This window comes from Rhea pennata, chromosome 1, assembly GCF_028389875.1.
Source record: "Rhea pennata isolate bPtePen1 chromosome 1, bPtePen1.pri, whole genome shotgun sequence".
In the NCBI taxonomy this organism is placed as follows: Eukaryota; Metazoa; Chordata; class Aves; order Rheiformes; family Rheidae; genus Rhea; species Rhea pennata.
The window spans coordinates 89,121,562-89,142,893 of record NC_084663.1 but is presented as its reverse complement, the minus strand read 5'-3'; positions in this window follow the sequence as shown (position 1 = coordinate 89,142,893).

The window sequence follows — 21,332 nt, the reverse complement described above, 5'->3', positions numbered from 1 at the left end:
TTTCAGAGTTAATGCAGAGACTTTGTTTCCAGACGAACTTGAAATTTTTATCAGAGGCTGGATAGCCACAGTACAGAAGTGGGTACTGTAATTTGAGCTGTGCTTGGGAATAGCATGTTTCTATAGCATCGTGCATTCATGAAAATCCTAAAAGTCATCAGAAGGACACGCCGCCAGCAGCAGAGACGCAGACAGCTGCTGGGTGCAACCAGCAGAGCGGTAACAGCCCAGAGCACTGCACTTCACTTGAGCACAATGATGTGTGAGTGGCTGTTTCGGGAAGCACGAGCAGGTTACTCAGCATGGCAGATAGCTGGAGGAGAGGGCTAGCGTGGTGAGGATGCTCGGGCTGTGCAGCCACGACAGCTGGTAGGAAGCTGTACCGGGCGACTCGCCCCAGCGCAGCCGCTGGCTTGCTGCCGCTTGCGACACTGCTGGGTCCGAGGCTTCCCGTAAAGGCACTGGGATTGCGCTGGCAGCAAACCACCAAGCGTAAACAAGCATTTGGGGCTCCGACTGCAGGGCAGCGATGTGCCAGGCTGCGGGGGCTGCCCCAAGCCTGCCCCGCAGCCTGGGCTGCCTGACCCAAGATAGCACTCAGCAGCCTGTTGCTCCAAGGAAGTGCTACCAGACCTGCGCAGGCAACTCCTTCACGCCTAGATAAGGGCAAAAGTAAGTCAGTTAATGACCAACTGAAAAAGCGAGAGTGGAGCCAAAACAAGACGTGTCCCTGGTGTGTATCAGCAACGCTCAGGCGCTGTGCCTGCGGTGCTGGGCCTCTCACTAAAGGCAAGGCTGCGGCACAACCCTCCACTCTCGGACATCCCAAGAGACACCAGCCAAGTCACTGGAGGGGAGAGGGAGGTCCTCCCTCCTGCCTGGACACCAGTGAGGCTGGGAAACATGAGCAATACGGCTCTGCACAGCTCTTGCTGCAACGCTGACCTCCAGAGGCTCCCACGCTGCTGAAATGTGGCTGCATTGCTTAACTCTCTAGCAGCCGCGGAGCACGTGCTAGTAGTGGCACCAAGCTCCCTGCACTCTCCTTGCAGAGTCACGGGGCTTGCTCACCTCACATCAAGGTGCAATGGCTGGAGTAGAGAAATCCAGCTCCACACAAGATCTGCTCAGTGACGGAAGGGCCCAGATCAGCACCAGGCCACCACTGGCCTGCTCTCCAGGGAGGTTGTGGCTGTGCCAGTAGCTCCACAGCACTGGCTGCACCCACTGCAGTGGATCAGGTGCACAGCCAAAGCCCCTGACGGACCTTTCCTGCACACTGCTAATGAGCTGCAAGATGAAAGCAGCCGCTGGAGTTGCTGTGTCCCTCACTCAGCCTCTTCTAATAACTCCAAATCCCTCCTCTGCATATCTGCTGGCCTAACCCGATGATCTCTATGCTTAGGTGCAGTGCTTTATGGAGCTGTACGGAGAAGATGGAGTGTTTATGTGCCAGTCCCTTCACCAGACTGTCTAATGCCGTGTTGTTAACAGCCGGGTCCTCAGAAGAATAAGACTTCCCATCCCCTGCAGACACCCTGCCTCCTCCACCTCACCGCAGCAGTGCGCAGGCTGAGTGTAGCCCCAAAAAGAAGTGGGCTCCTTTCCCACCAACAGCCTTTTCTCCAGCCCAGCTCCCGTGGGACCACGGTCTTCCTGACCAACCCCAGTCCGCCTCTGCTTTGCCGTCATGGCCTCACGGCTTCACATTGCATCTCAGCTGAAAATCCCCAGGCCTCTGCTCTCCTTTCCCCCTTCCTCTGGGATTTTCCTTGTGCAGCCACCCTCGTGGGGCTCTCCCTTCAACCTGCCAAGGGCTGGCCTTGGCGTAAAAGCCCCCAGAGCCGTGCGGCCCTGCAGGCTGGGTGAAAAGGTGCCTTGCCCCCTTCAGAGGCTCGCTCCCGGCACCTCTACGGTGCGATCCACGCTGCGGGGCCGTCGAGGCCCCAGCAGTGCCTGCCGCGCAGCGATGAGAGGCGCCTTGTGCGGCGGCGGCGGCGGGCGCAACACAATAGCGGCACTGTGCCGGAGAAAGCGGCTCTGTCCAGCAGCCACCTGGCTCTGAGTCCAGAGAGCAAAGGGGCAGGATGGTGGTGGTGGTGGGAAGGGAAGGGAAAGGTGCCCCTCCACTCTGCCACATGCTGTTTTTTTTCAACAGGAAGAGGATGGAGAGAATGGGGAGTGCTGTCATGCTGTCCCCACTGGTACACAGACGTGGCTGGGCAGGCCCGGTGGTCCTCTGGGGACACCAGAAGGACAGCACGGTTTGGACCTTTGCTTTGCTACAGACTCCCAGCAGTAACCTCAGGCAACTCAGTTAGGACACGTTGGTGCTTCATAGTCCCTGCGAGGCGCCCAGATTGCCTGCGCTGGCTGAAGGGAAAAGTTATATAGCTGCATCAGTGCAGCAGTATGCCCAAGGCATCGAGCCCTGCCAAGAGCCGGGGCGCCGAGCCAGCATGGCACACAGGGCTGCAAGATGTGGCCTTCGCCAGGTCCCCATATCGCCACTGCTTGGCTGGCGTAAAAGGTCACTTTCTCAGCCCTTTTCTCATCCATTAGCACTTCACAAAGCAATGAGTTACTGCAGTTGGCTGGTTTGCTCCGTGGCCTGGCAGGGATGGGAAGCAGGAGTGATGTGGGGGCTTGTCTGCATGGAGGCACTCTGTGTGGTTATTGCATTGCCTCACCTAGGAGAAGCGAAGGCAGCTCTTTCAGGGCTGCCTGCCATCATTAAGTGGGAGAAATCACAGTCTGCTTCCTTCTGAGCTGCCCTTGAAGCGCAGGTTATGCAGAGGCAGAGATATCCTTTAAAAGGGACCGTCCCATCAAAGCTATAAACCCCCTTTGAAGCCTGACTCAGAAAATATTCATAGGTATTTTTCTCCCTTTAATGTTCTCTCCATAAAAAAAAATTATGGAGTTTGTTGCTTCACAGCTCAATTAGTTATGCCCAGGGCTATAATCGGGTCCTGGAGTTTTAAACTCATGAAGGTAGGTGTCTCATTTTGTTATTCTGGGGCCCACCATAAGTACTGGGTTTTGCTACTGAAGCAATGGGTTTTCTAATGCACAGGAGATGATATTCTGCTTTGTTATTGTAGGGTTGCCTGAGATTCTCCAGACAGCTGACCTGTACATGCAAGTTCATTATTGCAGAGTTGCTCTAGAGCATCAGTTTCTACCAGCTTGTTTGTTTATTGCCGGGATGATGACGGTCTGATGATGGCTGAGTCACTGCTACTGATCTCCCACATCTTCCTCTTCCTTTCCCACCTTCTGAAAGGCATCAAAAGCAGCTTTGAGAAGAAGAAAGAAACACCAAGGGTTTTGCAAGCCCAAGGCAAGGAAGGAAGGAAGGACCTGTTTGGGTTGCTCTGCATGCCCTGACTCCCTCCAAGCTCATGTGTGAGCACACATGTGCCACAGGCACCATTCCAAAAAATGCCTTCTCTGCATTGACTTGATACACATTCTTTCCACTCCTTTCCTGTGAGAGCTAGCAGAAAAGATTGGGTGTTGATGCCCAGTATGCTGTCCGGATGCTAGAGTGGCCACCCCACGCAGCAGCAGCCATGCAGGGATCTCTCCTGTTCGCGGCGTGAGCCCACTCCCTCTGGGAGAGCATGGTTCACACTCAGACAGCTCACCCTGCTCCCCCTCACACAGCCTGCTGCCTGATTCTTGCTTTTTCCTAGCCAAACAGGTCAAAATCTCATTGGTTTCCCAGCAGTGCAGTTAGGAAGGGACTGAGCAACCACTGGATTCTAATGGGTTTGCAATGGCACTACAGCTGTAAATACCAAACACTAAAAAAAAAAAAAAAAAAAAAAAAAAAAAAAAAGAAAGAAAGAAAAGTAGCTCCAGCAAGTCAAAAGCTCACAAACAATGGACTGGTTTCCCAGAGGCTGGAAACCCAAAGGAGGTGGCGTGCTAAGGCAATAAAGCACACGAGGAGCAATGAGGGCTAGAGGAAGCTGTGCTCTGGCTGTTGCACCGTGGGACTGTGCAATACAATAGCCAGAAGGCGCGCAGAGGCCTCTCCACTCTTTCTCAGGACCTAGGTAAATAATCCCTTTCCACAGGAGGTTTTATGGGTTCCCATAAAATTGAATAGAGAGAGCAGTTCCCAGGCTTATGGATAATAATCATTGTTTCCCAGGCCACGTAATTATTATTTTGACTGCTAGGAACCTGGGAGAGAGAGCGCAGACACAATATTTTCCCCATCAGCTCATGGAGAGCAATTTAACTCCGCTTAAAACGAGCCAGCTGTGAACCAGTAAGTACATCCCGACCCCAGTGACAGGACCACAGCCAGTATTGTGGTTTGGTGCAGCCTCCTTGCATTGCCCCCAGTGCTAGTGCGGACCTGGGGTGAAGAACACATGAGAGCAACCACATTTCTTGAATGTGGTTGGTCACCGGGTCTTGGATGCCACAAAAATGTATTGGAAATTGCTGGGGGCAGAGGAAGAACAAGCTTAGTCTCTATCAGGCCTTGTACAGGGGAAGCACTACTATTTCAGTAAAAGGACCAGGAAAAAGCACAGTTTAGGTTTTTCGGCAGCCAAAGTACAAGTATTTTGCCTGGATCAAGCAGGAAAAAGAGCTTATTGGCATTCATTTGCAGACCAAGCTAGCAGGACAGGAATGCAGCTCTCACTTTTTGGGGACAGAAAGGCAGCTAAAGGGAGTGGGCAGCTCAGGGGCTTTCAGAGTGAACAGAGAGAGGAGGAAAGGTCTCTGAGCAGCTCTGATGGGCAGATGTTGCAGAGAACCAGTTAGAACGTGCTTTTCAGTTACAAGGAAATTAATTTGCATGGCTGGAGAAAAAACGATGCTGCAGGCAAAATCTTGCCCTTACAGGTCAGAGCTTTTCTCCCAGCAAGAGGCAGGATCTGAGGTGGTACCAGCCTCAGACATAACCTACAAGGAGACAGGATAGCTCAAGCCTGTACAGTTACACTGTATGGCCACACACATGCCAGTGAGCCTCTGCAAAGAAAGAGGACCTATGTGCTGCTGCACACATGTGCAAGACTGCCACAGGTGAGCCCTGACCTGAGGAACAGCAGGGCTGCAGCTGGCAGAGCAGCCGGCTCTGCAGGACATTTGCCAAGGTGCCTTTCTAGGTCTCCAGCTTGCACACCTCCTGGCTAGCGTGTTAGGCTCCAGCTCCACGTGGGGGGGGGGTCTCCTCGTTTACACACTCACCCAGCAGTTGCTGGGGGGCATCAAGAGACATGATCAGATTCAGTGAGTAAGTGGCCAGCTTGACACCCTCAGACATCAAAGTGTGATTCTTCAAACAAATGCAGGAGGAGCAGCTTCTTTGCAGGTCTCCTACCCAGTGGCATTTCAGACTCAGACTAAGTCTGAGTTGTCCCATTTACCCCTAGTGCTTCAAAGAGCTGCGACACCTGACAGCTGTGATCCCAGCTGAAGTCCCCATGACTTATGTTTAGTAGCAAATGCTGTGGCTTGGAAAACATCAGGGATCTTGTGTAGGCACCAACACTTGCATTGCATCAGGTTGCTGTATTTGAGGTGATGCTGGAGTCTCCTGGCCTCACATCAGCGGTGCAGCCCCCTTGTTCAGATTTGTCCGTATTTCATGGGAGAGATGGTTTGGGAGAACAACAGCCTGGAGGGACAGAGTCACTCATGTGGATTCTTCCATTTCCTCTCTCCCGTGCTCCTTTCTGAACATGTTGGTATTCGCCTGCGCAACCAGAGCCTCCTACCTGTATCTGCTTTCGCACCCCCTTGCCAAAAGTGCTTTACCTCATGAATATTGTGCAACCGCTTTTAAGCGCCAGCACTGATTTTGTCTGCTCAGATTACAGGAGTATTGCAAGAGTCGTTTTCAATAAAGGAACAGCATTTAAAGGGACATGGGCACAGCCCCAGAGGGTCTGGTCATAGAGGCATAGTTGCAAAATCTACTGGTTAAATGCAAAGACAGGTATGTGTTAAGCTTATATAGGAAACCACATTCCTAAGAAGCTAAAGCAAGGTCAGGAAAGGTTACTTTTAGTAGGTTTGAGGTGCAGGAAACTGAGGTAGAATGGAAGCAATGGCTTGTCTGAGATTTTGCTCAAAGCTGCTTTTTGCAGCACAGTATAAACACACTCCCCCTTGCATTAGAACTGATGGGCTTTTGGCTGAAGCCCATTTTCAAGGTAGTTTCTGATGACTTTTGCTTTCAGAGTCACTCTACTGGAGCAAAGAAATGTTGTTTTGTCTGCTTCCAGGTCTGAGTTAATGCTTCTCCGGCTTAAAACCTTTTCTTGCAGGGAAGCACAGGACTATTCTAAGGCTCTAGGAAAGGGAGGGGTTGCAATTCCCTCAGCCTTAGCAAGGCCTTTGACCTGCGCCCATTGCCAGAGTGGTAACTTCCAATGAAATGCCAAAGAATAAATGCTTTTTTCCTGGATCCAGTTCCAGATCTAGAGCAGATCCATCATCATAGGTCCAGTAGGTGAGGTTCTGGCTCAAACAAGAGTCTTCTCCAAAAAGACTCAGAGACTCTTTTCTGGCACCATGTCCCCTGCAAACTTTTCTCTGCAGACCATGACACTGTCATGGAAATGGGCAGCTAAAGCTGCTGCTTGGTCTATTGGCATAAAGCTCCTGCCAAAAAATGGTCAGGGTGGATCTGTTGCTAGGGGCCCCTGCATTTAGGGAAGACAGGTGCCAACGGCTTTCAGCTTCTACCAGTGAAAGAAAGACAGTTTTGAGGTGGTGACACAAGAGAGGGCACTTTCTATCTAGTTTCCAATGTCCTTTGAGCAATAGCCTTGTCAGCCCTTCACAAAGAAGCCTGGCCTCTCTGAGCAGCCAGAAGTGGTGTGGGATCCTGGCTGCTCCCAACAACACAGACGACAATAACATTCCTGTTCCTTCAATTGCTGTAATATTTGAGCCATTGTATCTGTTGACAATACACTCTGGGGAGAGCTGAGGCGCTTCCAAAAATCTCTCCTCAGAGCTAGCCTGCAAGTGATATAATTCTTTGTCTGTTGCCCATGCAAGGCACCAGCATAAATGTCAGCTCAGTTCCTTGAGGGCAGCAGCGGTGGGATGCTGGAGAGAAAGCAAGGCCAGAGAGATGAAAGACAGGACAGGGAATGAGTGGAAGGATGGAGACAAAAGACCCAGGCCTTTATGTTTTATTCTCTCTGATAGCACTCCCCTCCTGCAGTATTTATTTTGCCAGAACCTGTTTGTATTTCATTTCTGTTCTGTTTCTCTCGTTGGGCTTAATAGACAGAATGCAATAGATGCAAAGGAAAAATGAAGTGAGAAAAGAAATGCTCCTAGGTCACCCTTTTTTTTTTCTTCCCACTGCTTGCCAAGCACAACCCATTTTGGTGTCTGTTAATGGTGCTCTGTGCTGTAATACCACATGCTCCAGCCCTCCAGGGCATGAGCTGAAACAGAGACTCCTGAGAGCCCCACTGAAATAACCAGTGAAAAAATTCGTGTAACCACCCTGAGGCTTTCCCCATGAGCCCAAAGCCGTGTGGTGCCATGACTGTGAGACCTGTACATCAGGATGCTTGTGACGGTTGCAGATGGCCTAGGAATGCGCCACATCCAGCATTTGAGTGAGCAGCCAGCTACATCTCTGAGTGCGTGAGAAATGACATGGCAGAGATGAGGAGGCTGTTGATGAGCCCCTAAGGGTTTATGCACTGGCCTGTCATTGCTCATCAAAAAGATATGTTTTTTTCCCTCTGTCTGTCCACAGTTTTCTCACTGCTTAACTGCTTGCTCTTTGGACTGTCCCAAGTAGCATAATCTAAGGTAGAGCCCCAGACAATGTCACATTCAGATGCCTGATTTATTACACTTAGTTTTAAAGAGCGTACATCTGAACTCTTTTTAACAAAGTGACCTTTTACCTGTGGTCTGCAGACCCCCAGTACTCCTTGGGCTACTTCTGAGAGGTCTATGATAGGCGAATAAGGAGAGAAAGCCTTTTGCTGACAAGCTAAATTCACTATATGAGGTCGACATTGTCACTGGAAGAAAATCTTGTAAAGATCTGTGATCAGAAAGGTTGGATCCACTGGTATATGAAGCTGGAGACACTTACGGGAGATATGGCTATGCTGGCTGTGGTGTATCTTATTGTTCCAAAAGAAGTTTTGCCTGCTTTTAAGAAGCATTGAAGGTCCTGGTTCCTTGCACAGTCATTCCTTGCACAGCATTGGCAATGGAGTAAATGGAGGATGTTTTCCTTCCCTGAATATTTATTTCTTTTTCAAATAAACCATGGGTCACTCTGTTTTTTATGGAAGAAACACAAACCATTAGGGATCTTGCAAAGCTTTTAATAGCTGCATTTGGTCCCCAGGTACTATGAGGACTGATGAGATCATTGGACGCAGAATAGAAAAGGACCTAGGGATCAACTAACCCCTCCCCCTCTTCCATCCTAGCCTATGCCTGATAGATATTTCTTTAACATGTCTTTGACAGCCTTCCAATCCTCCAGCCTGCTCAGAAAGTCTATTCTAGTGGTTCACTAACCTTATCGTTTACAGATGGTTCATAATATTGACCAGGATCTCAGTGTATTTTAGGCACATCAGTTTCTGACTCTTCTCCAGTGGGAAAAGAAAACAGGCTATTCCCTTTACTTCTGTAGTGACCTTTCACATGTTTGAAGGTTATTACTGTGGCTCCTTTCAGTCTCCTGTAGATTGGACAAAAACAAAAGTAATGTTTTCTAGGGCTTCCCATTGTAGTCAGAAGGCTGTGATGGGAAAGCAGCTGGGCAAATTTTTTGTGCAATTCTTCATTGTCCTTGATGGTGATAATACAAATAAGGAGGATAAAACTAAGACAGGCTTAGTGCACCTACATTCTGTGCTCCCAGAGCTCTGCTGAGAGTAATACACGTGCAATAGCACCAAGATGTCTTTTTGCAAACTTTGTCCAAAGGCCTGAAGCTATCACTCTGCAAAATTCCGCCTGTCCTCATGAGTCATAGGATTAAGGAACTTCTGGATTTGGACTTTATTTCCTGGTTTGCACCCTCTATTGATATGAACTGTCAGAGCGGTTTTACTTTGTATCTTACCTCTTGCACCACTGAGTTTCCAGGAAGGTTTGGGCTGAGACTCAAACACCTTCTCTGTGTGGGCATGTTCAGACAAATGTTTTCCAAGCAGGCCTTTGCTTCATGGACAATTTCCATTTGAACGGTTTGCCTCCAGACCCATCTGTTTTTGTGGCCTCACACATACAGCTCGTGTCTTGTTTTTGCCTCCTACACCTCGGCCTGACAAAGCTCCATCCCTGTTGCAAATACCACAGTCCCAAAGCATCATGTTAATAGTGCTCCCTAAAAGTTACAGCAAGTTCCTCTTCATCCACAAACTACATCCACTCAAACATTTAACTATGTTCTGAGTCAGTGCCATTCTTGAATCCAATGAAATGTTGATAGTTGGTCCATGGTTTCTGCAAGGCTGTGATACGGTAAACCTAGGCTGATCCCTTCTATACATGAGGCCAAACTTTGTTTATGGTGTGACATTGTTCCATATCTAATCTATTGCACTGATGCACTTTCTATCTGTAGTGTTATTGTCTAACCCTCCCACACTTAAAGGCTAGTGTCATTGCATTAATATTGCAGAGTCTATTGAATGATGAGACAAAATCATGTTTGCAGATGAGATTTCAACAGCACTGCTAAGGCTGAAGTCTGGGGCATGTTTAAGGTGTTTGGCTGATTAAGAATGGATAGCTTCGTGTTGGCATGTTGATAGAACTTTAAACTATAGCTCTGTCTTCCAAAGATTTTCTTAACTGCAGTGCAGCATCACAGCTTCCTTTCTGCAGCCACATGTTTCCACTCAATACAGACATGCCTAATGTGGCAAGAGCACAGCTGGTCCTGGCCTTGTGCTTCTCCTACACCCCGGCCTGTGACCTATATTATACACATGTGGAGGGTGGTCCCACAGCCCCTCACCTGCTCCATGACTCCAGGTGCCAGGGAAAGTTCATTAGGCTGTTAAACTGGCTTGTTTTTTTGGACATGCAGAAAACGCAGTGAGGTTCCTGACCACCAATATATGGTATTAATAGCCTACCATCCTCTTTATGTGCTCAGAGGAAAAACGTATGTTTGTGACCTTGCAGGCCCCAAGCTCTTGAGAGTACGTGAGTGCTCATCACAACTAGAGCAGCTATATACTTCAAGTCAAGCTGGATTTCATGACGGTAGTTAAATGCCCCATCTCACCAGCAAATTTAGTTGGTCACTGACATAGATGGGGCCACAGTGTGTCCTCAGCAACTAGCACAGAGGTGCCTCTGGCTCCATCAGAATGACAGTTCAGGCTCTCTGAACTCAGAGAGTTCAATGTTTCTGCCTACATCCACAGAACAGCTTTTGTTAGCATTGGCCTTGGAGTTGTGGCTGATCTCAGGGGTCCCCTCTCGGGTTGCATGGAAAAGAAACATGCTTGAATTCATAAATGATGATATACTACTTTTGTTGAGGTGACAGCTGGGAGTTCTTGCCCTGAGACCAGTTTTACAGTGGAGGTCTGTGCAAAAAGACATGCTCTGTGCAAACTCCTACACCAATCTATTTTCTAACTGAGGGATCTAAATGGAGTCACTTCTCTACTGCAGAAGTGCAGTTGTAGATATGAACTGTCCTGAAGCACACAGACCAACCATTGTCTGTTCTTTTGGGTCCCCATTTCCAAATTATGATAATGAAGTCTCTGGCAAAATTTGTTCTGAATTCACAGTCTAAAAGGGCAGAAACTTTTCATGGATTTAACCTATTCCAGAAAAGCCAGAAAAGCTCTTCAGTCATGACCTACCCTTTTACATGCTGCTGTTGTTCAGAAGGTTTCTTCTTTCGCTGAAAGCCTGCTCTGATACTTGCTTAGTTGCTCTGAAAAGTGTGAAAATTTCATATTATGTGGTTGCCAGAAACCGTGACAGGCTTACCTACCTGGGAAATTTTCCTGGTATAACTTATTTGATTCTGTGAATTATACCAGCATAGCTAAAAAGTATGACCATATATTATGTCCGTGGTTCCCTAGCTAACAACACTGAGCAAATAGCATGTTTTGGGCAATACCCTGCTTTGATGTTTCTGGACTGCATAGACACTGGCTTCTTGAGACTGTAATCAATTCTAGAAGTTGCATAAGGGTTATGAATTGCTTCCAAGCCACCAGTTGGGGACCACTGTTGTTTGTATGGGTTTAGTAATAACTAAATTGACACAAGAACTAAGAGGCATGGAACTGTTGGAGAGAGTCCAACATAGGGCTATAAAGCTGATCAGAGGACTGGAGCATCTGCCCTGTGAGGAAAGGCTGTGAGAGCTGGGCCTGTTTAGCCTGGAGAAGAGAAGAACTGAGAGGGGATCTTATCAATGTCTACAAATACTTTAAGGGAGAGTGTCAAGGTGTTGGGGCCAGATTCTTTTCAGTGGTGCCAAGTAATAGGACAAGAGGCAATGGACACAAACTGAAACACAGGAAGTTCTGCCTGAATATAAGAAAGAATTTCTTTCCTGTGGGAGTGACAGAGCACTGGAACAGGCTGCCCAGAGAGGTTGCGGAGTCTCCTTCTCTGGAGAGATTCAAAAGCCTCCTGGATGTGATCCTGTGCAACGTGCTCTGTGTGACCCTACTTGACCAGGGGCACTGGACTGGATCATCCCCAGTGGTCCCCTCCAAACTCAACCACTCTGTGATTCTGTGAAATTATATAATTACTTCTGATGACATTCACCTCAAAGACTTTAGTATTAGGCCTTCTCTACGTCTAGTATCAGTTCAGACTGTGAAGAAGTGTGATCTTTTCCTTACTGAGCTGTGTCAGCAAGTCCCTGTTGTATGCTGCTTGGAGGAGTCCAAATAAACTATGCTGGTAGTGAGTGAAAGGCCAAGAGTGTTTTGCTGTACGGTATAGCAGAAAGCTATATTGATAAAGAGTTCTTAATAGAGACCTTACAGGAGAGACATAGTGACCAGCAAAAAGTATTTGCAGCTAGCAGTCTGTCTCCAAGACACCTGCAAAAAGAAAAGATTAGAAGGGTTTTGCTGTATGAATGGCAGCAGACAACAGAGTCAGGTCCAAAGCAGCTGAGCCCTGCAAAGTGCAAGCCAGGCTCAGATCCATGCAGGGAACTGCTTGATAGCAAAGTCTGAATTTAATAACCCTTCAAGTTCTACCTGGTCCTCACTGTCTGTGAATCCTTCACCAATCAACAGGAGAAACAGGCTCCCAGCAAAGACAAGCACACCACCACTCTCCCATAGCATTAAGTCCCAGGGCAGTTGCTGGGGACTTTACTATCCAGATGTGGGCAAGATACAACTCTGCTAGAGTAGATATGCAAGCCATTTTTTGCTGCAAAGAACAAGTGATCTCCAGTCTTTTATGTTGCCAATGTGAGAGGGCTGAATAGGAAAGAGAAAAGGTGGGAGTCTGAGAGACCTGGGACAAAGAGCTTTGCTACGCACAGCAGCACCCTTTGCTATGCTGCTGTTTGGCCAGGGTCCTGCTGTCCAGGAAGTCACACAACAACAACTTGCTCTCATTAATGCTAGCTTGGGTTCCCCCTGCCACTCTCCCGCTGCTTTTAATCGGGTAAGCTCCCAGCCAAGGCCTGCAAGGGAAAATCTTACCCCTTAAGTTGAGTGTCAGCTGATCCAAACTAAACCATAGAGCTCCTGGGATGGAGAGGCATGAAGAAAAAGGGCAGAAACTGGAACAACTCATGAAAATTAAAGAAGGATAAATGCCAAAGCATTAAAAGTGCAAGAACCAAGAGCCAGCAGGGGACACAGAGCAGAGCCCCCCCCATTAGCACTCACCTCTCCCTGCAAGCAACCAAAGCACTGGTAGATGTGACAGGACACAGGGAAAGAATAGCCCCCACAATCACTGTGGTCCCATCTCTTCATCTTCCTCCTGTGGCTGTGGGTGGTCAGCCTGACCAGAGAAGGCTGATGAGGGCTTCTGACACGGTGGGGCCTCAGATAGGGAGACAATGAATACAAAGATGAAGAGAAAAGCACCTAGACTTTGGAGGAGCTGGGAGATGGGCCAGTGTATGCCAGGTGTATGTGTCCCAGAGTCTCTCCCACTGTAGAAGGGACTAGTGTCTAGGGCCCCCAAGAACCATGCTGGGAATGTGCCTGTGCCTCTCCTGCTCATAGTGCTATAGGGTGCGAGGTTGGTACAGGGAGTATGCAATCCCGTTGGGGTGCCTCAACATCTTCTGAGCATAAAGAGTGACTCCATTTAATGCCAGAGAGGCACTTGGGGCTGGGAAAATGGAGCAAATGGAGTCCAACTAGTTGTAGTCTGGGAAGTCTCCAGTTTCTTGTGCACACATGCCTTCTCACTTGCACCACATCTTGCCTCCTCAGTGATACCCATTTCTTAAATGATATCATGTCAACTTAGCCACATATGGAACAAAAATTTCTCTGATGTCTTCAACAGCCTCTGGAGTGCTCACGCAGTCATGCACATTTCCTGCATGCACACTACCAAGAACACCTGTAAATGAGACATTACAATATATTTGTGCACATACACACCCAGTTGTTTCTACCACAAATACAGTTCAAACACAAATCTGAACCTCTGTGCTAGCAAGCTACTTAGCAACCTGAACTTTTAACATAAACTAGATTGACTCTTCTAGCAAGCAGCAATCGCAATAAAAAAGTAGATTAACTTCCCTTCTGGCTTCCCATTCAGGCAATACTAGAGCCAGGGAGTCACATTAGGTCAGGAGGCATAGAAGGCTGAACTAGCTGCAGCTGTCTCAAACAGCTCTGGAAGGATTTTTGTCTTTGTTCTGCTTTGATAATGCTTTAATAGGCAATAGTAACTAGTTTATGGCAGCATGCACAGTCTCTGGGAAATCCACTGACAGAACAGACCCTTTGCTTTGTCCAAGGCATGGGCACCTCATGCAGAACAAGGACTTCATGTTTGCATTTAGAAGATTACTAATTCACATAGGATGTTCATGAATATTCAGCTAGTGGCTAGGGTTGGGGAGAACAATCCCTAAAACAAAGGGGCAAATTCTTTTACTCTTCGCTTGGGGAAAAGCAATTCTCCACCTCCAGGCTACAAGTAGCTTGTGGTTCCTGTCTGTCACAGGAGGATCAAGAAATGACCTGTGTTTTTGTGAGTCTGAGCATGCATCACTTGTAAAGAATGGACATAGTCAGGGAGGTCTTGTAGGTGTTGTTGCTGTATGCCAGTGGCAAAAAGTTGGGGTTGCTAAGTGAGTTTATTAGCAGCAGGTGGAGAAGGCAGCTAAGTAAATTCATTAGTGCTATCTGCTGAGTGTGTAAGGCATCAGCTTGTGGATGTGTGTGCTGGAAAGGAGCAGTTGTGCCTCCATGCTAGTACACATTTGCTTTCTGTTGAGAGGGTGTTTGTATGCTCCTTTCCCCCCTTCTCTATTTTACCCTTGTGTCTCTCACTTTCTCCTTCTAATCAATACCAGTCTCATCTTTTCCATCCAGCCCCCATACTGCAACCCTCCCTCCTCTCACCTCTGTCTTTCCCCTCCATCATCATTCCTCATTTTTGTTTGCCCAGAAGAGAGGCTGCCCAGCTGCTGACCCATCCTGGGAGAAGGAACACAGATAAAGGAGAGATATTGCCTTGCAAGCCTAGAGTTCACGGGCAGGAAGACCTGGTACAGCACAGCAGCATGCCCATTTTTGCCCAGGGCACTGATGGAGAGTGCTTTCAGCTTTCACACATAACTACTATGGGTGTGCTAGCACAGCAAAGATGGGTGGGAGGCAGCAAGGGATGGAGGGCAAAGCAGCTGGAAATAGCTGCTGCCCTTTTGTCTTTTCACCTCCTCCCTCTCCAGTTTATCTGGTTCCCTGGAGAATTTAAGCCCCCTCCCCCAAAAGGCTGTTGTGTTTCAAGCCACAAAGTATCTTATAGCTGAGTGTTAGACCTCACTTTGTTCAGTCATCTAGCCTGCCCTTTAAAAATCTTGAAGGGCTTAATAAGCAATAAAAAACTTTGTTCCAGCAACAGACTTAGAAGACTGATTATCCCTATTTTACAAGTGGGGAAACAATGTAAAATCATTTCAAATCTCTGTGCCAGAGCTGAGTGAAGAATAAAGCCCAAGACTTCTCACAGGTTACCCTGAGGTTAAGCTGTGTCTTTGTGTCTTCCCTCTCTCCCTGCTCAGCTGGTTATTTGCCCAAAAGAGGGAGAATAAGGATATTAACATCTGCCATTTGAAGGAGCAGAGAATAGATAAAGCAGAGGGGAATGGAAGTGAGTCCAGCAGAAATTTGCCAAAACTCCTATTTCTGCAGCAAGAGTTGTTACCTCTCACTGTACTACTTCTCAGGCAACACAGGTGAAGGCACCTTAGGAGTTTCACATGTATCTCCTTATTACCTTGTTACTCTACAGTGTGTTGCAAAAGAGACAAGAAGGTATGGCTGGAGAGGACATAACGCCCTACAAGCTGCAGTTAAAAATCTGCAGCTTCCAAAGCAGTTCTGCCAACAGAGAATTTTGCAAATAGTGAAGGTGCCTCAGGCTGAGTTCAGCAAACAGGAGGCCCTGTGCCTCCTCTTCCTAATCCCACGTTAGATCACTTCTCAGTGTCTGCCTTTCCCTCTCCTCCAGGCAAGGTTATGAGACAGGCCCTGGCAGTGCTGGGGCAGAACTAGCAGCAAATTCTTCCTGAGTGCTGGGCCTTTTTCTAATTAACTGGATGTGTCTGACTGGGGTCAGGAATCAGAGATAAGCCCTGGCACTGGGAGCAGGTCTCCTGCCAGCCTTGCAGTGCAGAGGGGGAGGCAGATGAATCCAGAGACATGATTTTCACACCACCAGAACAAGCTTTGGAGGAGGATGGGGTGGGGTAGGGGGGGAGCAATGTCAGGAGGCCATAAGTGCCTGGGGGCACGGCATGCTGCCAGATAAGCCCTGTTCCCTGAGCCTTAGAGGCTCTGGGTACATGCCTACACAGCCTTTCACGTGCTGGGTTGCTCTGGCCAGGTGCATAGCTGCAGGTATCACCATGCTGACAGCGGCTCTGCTTCCCTCACCAGCTCAGCCAGAGGTGTAAGGGCACACAGCTCCTTGGAAAGCACTGTGCCAGTGCTTTTTTCAAGTGTTACCAGCAGGACTTGTTTTGCTTGGGGACCTGGGGTGGCTTTGCTGGGCTGGTACAAAACACAACTGTGCCAGTTTAAGTGCTTGTGACACACAAGGTAGGTTTGTACCACCAGCCCTTTCCTTAGGTACACAGCAGCCTGAGGGCCCCATCAGCTCCTCCTCTCCCGTCTATGGTCTATGCATGTACAGTCCCTCTAGTGCAGGAGGGAACTATAAGGCTGTTAACCCCTTCCTCCCCTTTCTGAAAAGGAAATGCACAGATGCATCCACACTGGGCAGACCTCCAGTGTGGCGGAGACCCAAACTGTTGACTTGACAGAAGTGGCCTCCTTTATGCATCATGTGGCACTTGGGCTATTTCAGTCTTCTTTCTAGAAGCTAAGTTTCAGAGATCAAGCTGATACCTGTGAGATTTGGCTCTCTTACTGTCCCTTTCCTAAATATGCAGCTAACACAGTCTCGCAGATTCTCAATAGCTGAGACAGGGATATGTAAGCTACAAAGTATTGGGTTTGTCTTTTTTTATTATTATTATTAATAAAACATAAAAGGCATATTCTTCAATATTCTCCAGGGCTGCTGTACTGGCAACCTCAGTAGCACTTGCAACAGGATAGCTGGTGGACGGCATGTTTTTTGGATCAGTTTCAGCTTGCTTTCCTCATGGCTCTGCTATGGCTTCTCTGGTTACCACACGTAAATGTTTTGAAACCCAAATCAGTAACAAATACCATGCCTTCTACTGCTCGTCTTTATGGGAGACTGAGAAGGAGCTGCACCCATGAAGGGCCCTGCATTGCAAAGCTCCTTCACCTCTGCCATTGCATAGGAGTCATGCAAGTCTCAGTTATAAGACTTGCAACTCAATCCATGGTACAACTTTTATGGTAAATCAATCCAAGTGGCCCAGGTCTCCATTTCCCCTGCATTATTAATGTTTTGTTCAGGAATGAATGTGGGTTGGCTTCTGCTGAAAGTCATTGGGCCCATGCACTCATTTCAGAGGTAAGCTTGTCCAAAGTTTGGAGATGGCTGAAGGCTGGAATGGAGTCTTATATGTAAGTAAAAACTCTGTGAAGTTATGACCCAGGGACAAATATCCTCACAGACTGGTAGGATCCATGTTTCAGTCTTGTTTCTATTCCTTCACCAGGGAAATTGTTCACTTAGGGCCCAGAGGAATTTTATGTTGGGGTGGGAATTTAGACCAAGGCACATTATCTCAGACTAAAGACTCAGACTCAGAAAGGGGAGACATTTTGACAGAAAGCAGTATATTAGATGTTTTGGAAAGCATGACTTTTGACGAAGATTTGGTAGAATCAGGCTTGTTTTACTCTGGACAGAACAATGACAGAGACCAGAAAACCTACAATTTCATAAAAGTTGTGATAATTGTTCTCCATGTCTACAGAAGCAAGGCACATATACTGCCCTGATTTACAGTAAGGAAGATATATGGTAGGTATTAGTGAAATATTTTTCACTTTTCAAGAATTGCTAGTCCTACTGTAAGTTAAGTATCTACAGCTTACACAACTATATTATCATAGAACAGTTCTTTAAAATCTCCACAATTCTGGCAGGGTGGTGTAGGTATACTTGATCCTCTCTCAGGGTAATGGATCAGATCAGCATGATCTAAGTGGTGGAGCAGTTAGGTATAAAGGTTTTTGTGGTATGCATCATCTATATAGTCAGCATATACCTTATTCACCTGTGTGGGGCTGGGTGATTAGAGCCAGGATTCTCACCACTGTATCACTGTGGAAGAAGGCATGAAGGCAGGCACCCTTTTATACAAGCGTGTGAGTAGCTGGGAGCTACTGTTTTCCATCTAGGATCTAGCTGGACATTCCTAGGCTCTGTGGTGAATCCTCACCAACTAGCAACTTTAGATTTAAGTATGGAGAAAAGTGGGGAGATTCTTGTGCTATGAAACCCATAGATTGATCTTCCTGGGTCAGCTCTAAACCCTACCCTTTGGCTCAGCATTTATTCTAACATTTCTTCTCTCTTTCAGATTTAGGGCAGAAATCTAATCTCACAAACTGGTGTAAAACTCTACATCTCAGCTGCACAGCACTAAACACAGAATTAGATGTAGTACTTGAGTTACCTTTTATGTTATGCTACAATCTTCCTTCAAGGCATTCACTTTTATAGCGGCACTGACTCAGTTTATACTTATTAACTTGGGTAGATTGACAGCAAGGTGCTTGGCTGTCCTGCCCCAGCCACATCAAACAAAAAGAATCCTGCATGAAAGAGAAACGAGTGCTACTTGCCAGTGGGAGCCATAGCTATAAGCTACATCCAACTGCACAATTATTTTCTGCCTCAGCCCTCTCTGAGCATTACATGTGCAGAGGGTCTAGTGTCTATGAGGGACCTTTTATAATCTGCTGCACTGTTCCAGAGCACAGGAAACAAGGTTCCACCCAACAGGATAATGGTAATTAAAGAAGTTAACAGTGTAAGGTTGCACACTAGCTATGCCCAGGTCCCACTTCAGTCCTGAAGATGTTCAAGTCAGAAAGCTGCCATCTTTCTGCTGTACTCCAGCTTGCTTTATCTGCTTCATAACATCATGCTTTGAGTCCCCATTGCTGATTATACACTATCTTGCTCTGCTGTGGGTTTTTTTTTCCCCCAACCTTAGAAGTTGATTTCAGGGTTGCTAGATGGTCATAGATCATGAAGGCATCTGTGCTCTGTATTAAGGGACTCTGGAAAACCTTAACGTGTTCCTGGTATATTGCTATTTGTGTTGGCAACACAGACAAATAATATTTCCAAAACATAAATGCAGAGCAGATTCCCTCTTTGGAAGAGCAGAGAAAAAACTTTCCTTCCTCCTTTACCCCCAAAATACCATTTTTTCTACTTCTCAAAGGGAGGCGTGCTTTTTTTTTTTTTTTTTTTTTTTTTTAATCACTCTGCCTATACTCGTTCATGGGAGAGGCACAAAGCTGACATGACAGTCTCTTTCCAGGGGTAGAAACTCTCCCAAGAGCCTCAGCCTATTCAGGAAATACAACACCTCAGAAGTAGTGCACACCTACCTAACTCAAGCTTAAACCATTTATTGAAAGATCATGTAATACAGTTTGTTCCAAACACTTAGAACATCAAATAACTCACTTATTTATAGTACACACATTTAAAACAATGAACCTCCCTTCTGAATTGGATTGGCCGATATAGATTTAAGAGGCTTCTTCCTATTAATCAACCTCTCAATCTGTTGTTTAAGCATTCAGTGCTTGACAGGAATGGGTCTTGTGACTTCCAGTAGGACTAGTTGATGAGGTTTTCAGAACCTCCTATTTCCTCCTCTGTGGTTCTCTGGAAGAAGATGGTACCAATCTAATTTGGCAATGTCAGCTTCTTGCTTAACACACTCAGTTTGCACCAGGAGAACTATGAGGCAGCTGTTTTTTGAGTTTGCAAATATAACTGGGACATATTGCCCAAAAAATGAAGGAAGAAGAAAAGAATATTTCTGCAAGTTGTGAAGCGAGATTAAAAATAAAACTGTAAAACTTTGAGAGAAACAGAGGTGCCATTTCTGCAACAGGTTCAACCTATAAAGGTCAGCACTACAGCATCAACTACTTGCAACAAGTACCCTCCGCGCCCAATACAGACCCGCAAGTCAGTAAACTGAAATAACTTGTTTTAACCAATGCCCTGGGCACTAAGTCAAGCCCAAGATGTCATGTATTTCTCTTAGCTCCAAGGTGGTGACTTTGGCCAAGGCTAGCTCTCCCTTGCCAAGGTGAACTCCCCCTAACCTGCCACGAGAGCCAGGCTAGCAGAGGCCCTGCAACAGCTCCAGGTCAGGTGCAGCACCTGATCCCCTCAGGCCCAGTAGCAGTAGAGCTGAATTTGTGGCATGCAGGGCCCAAACGAGGGCCATCATGGCTTATCAGCTTAGGCTGAGCTGAACCCACAAGGGGAACAAGTCTATGTCCCACTCCACAGTCCGACTGGGAGGAATGATTAATATGATTTTTCCATTATCCACTTATTCCAGATCCCTTTTATTTCAGCTAGAAAACCATTTCTTCTTCAGCCTTTTCTGTCTTCATTGCCTGTGACTCCCTCAGGGCAAGGAAATAGCTTCCTTTATGTGTTTTACAATACCTAGAGAATGATTTGTGTTTTTTTATGGGAGGTCCATGCCTTTGCCTGGAGAAGCATGAAAAGACGATTGAGTGGGTGTGACATGCTTTAGCTCTTTGGAACATACCTTGAGGAGGCAGTCTGGTGAGTTTGGCAATGCCCTTGGAGAGTTTTGTGTGCATGCTGCAAAGGTAATATGCTGAAAAGAACGAAGATGAGGCTAGTGTTGTTTGTTATTCCTGTCTTCCCACTCATCAGGGCATAAATAACACAGAAGAAGCTCTCACTGTTTATGTAGGAACTGAAAGCAAGGCAAAGCCTTCTCATCTGTTCATGAGGATAGATTGAAGACTTGGTTTCAGGCTGTTTCTTCACTAGCAATCTACACTTTCTTTTTCTTTTTTTTTCCCCCTTTTTTATTTTACTTCAGTGAGGTCTTACTCTTAAAATTTCCAGGTGTAGCTATTCCAGAAGAGCTATGCTAGCAAACCTTCCTTGTGGAAATACTGCTTTTACTGTCACTGAAGGATTCTGTTGGTTTAGATACTTTTGATGAATGAAATAATGTTTACATATTGGCAAAAGACTTCCATGCTGATTCATCAGCATCTGCTCTAAAGTTGTTGCCATTATAGAAATTTAAAATTCTCTGCCAAAAAAGAGGAGGAGGTGGGAAAAGACGTTCCCTAACAATATTACTATACTGGCACAAAAAGTCTTTTCTAGACCTGCCTGACAGTGAATTTTCCTAGGTATTTACTAAACTCATATTGAGGTTGTTCCCATTAAACATTCTCAATCTGACTAGAGATCAGTCTTGGAACAAACTAGGACATCACCCTCCCTCCTGAATACTGATGTTCAGAACAAGATCTGAACTCTGACACTGAGCCCGCCCTCTCTCAAACTGAAATAAAATCCTCAGGCTCTTCAGATCTGGGAAAATTCAGCTCTGGAAATGCTAGGCCCCAGTCCTTTCTGCTTTTATCTGCAACAGAGGAATCTGTTGGATTTGA